General features: G+C 49.1%; 1 pseudogene; it reads right to left on the reverse strand.

The window, feature by feature from the left end:
- Positions 1-27, reverse strand: part of LOC104986045 — a 947-nt pseudogene extending 920 nt beyond the window's left edge.
- Between the last annotated feature and the right edge of the window lie 787 nt (positions 28-814).

Below are 814 nucleotides of genomic sequence, written 5' to 3' on the forward strand. Positions count from 1 at the left end.
CAGCACCACCGACGGCAGCAGCTTCATGGTCCCGGACTCGGCGGAGGAGGCGAGGCAGCAATCACTTTGCAGGACGGCGGCCACCGGACGCTGGCACGGGAGCCGGGCAGGAGAAGCTCTGGAGATCCCGGCGGGCACGGTCGGCTGCCGGTCTCTGGGTGCAAGTCTGCCTGGGATTTGCGCGGAGCTCGCGGCCGCTGGGCGTCTCTCTATTCACTCCGTCAGTCCGACCGCCAGAGCCCTAGTGCCTCAAGCAAGAGAGCCAGCTGCAGTCGACTTGCAGTTTTCTGGCTTCAGTAACTGAATCAATGGTAGTACCATTTACAAAGATGGACGAAAACTGAGGCGAGCCAGGCTAGAGGAGGAAGCTAAGGGCAATGTTTAGGCCATAGTAACCTTGAAATGCTTATGAGACATCCAAGTAGAAATGCCAAATGGATAATTGAATGTTGGAGTCTCAGGTTTATAGGAAACATGTGGCCTAAAGGTAGAAAGTTGAACACTCTCAGTCTATAGTTAGGCTTAAGCTCTGGGAGAGAATGCACATTTATCTTTCCCAAACCAAGCCATACACAGTACTTTCCATTTGCCTTCAAATTTGAATCACTGATCTCTCAACTCTAGCTGCTTTACTTTCTAGATTTCCTTCCTCTATAAAGTTGTATCCTCTAAAAGTTTTTGAGCTCCCAAATGAAGCACTGCAAAGACTAACACAGTTTTGTTAAGAGAACACACTGGTCATAGCAAACACATACTTCCAACAGTAAAACAGATGACTGTAAACATGGAAATCACCAGATGGCCAATACCGAAA

This window comes from Bison bison, unplaced genomic scaffold (assembly GCF_000754665.1).
Source record: "Bison bison bison isolate TAMUID 2011002044 unplaced genomic scaffold, Bison_UMD1.0 scf7180017864063, whole genome shotgun sequence".
NCBI lineage: Eukaryota > Metazoa > Chordata > Mammalia > Artiodactyla > Bovidae > Bison > Bison bison.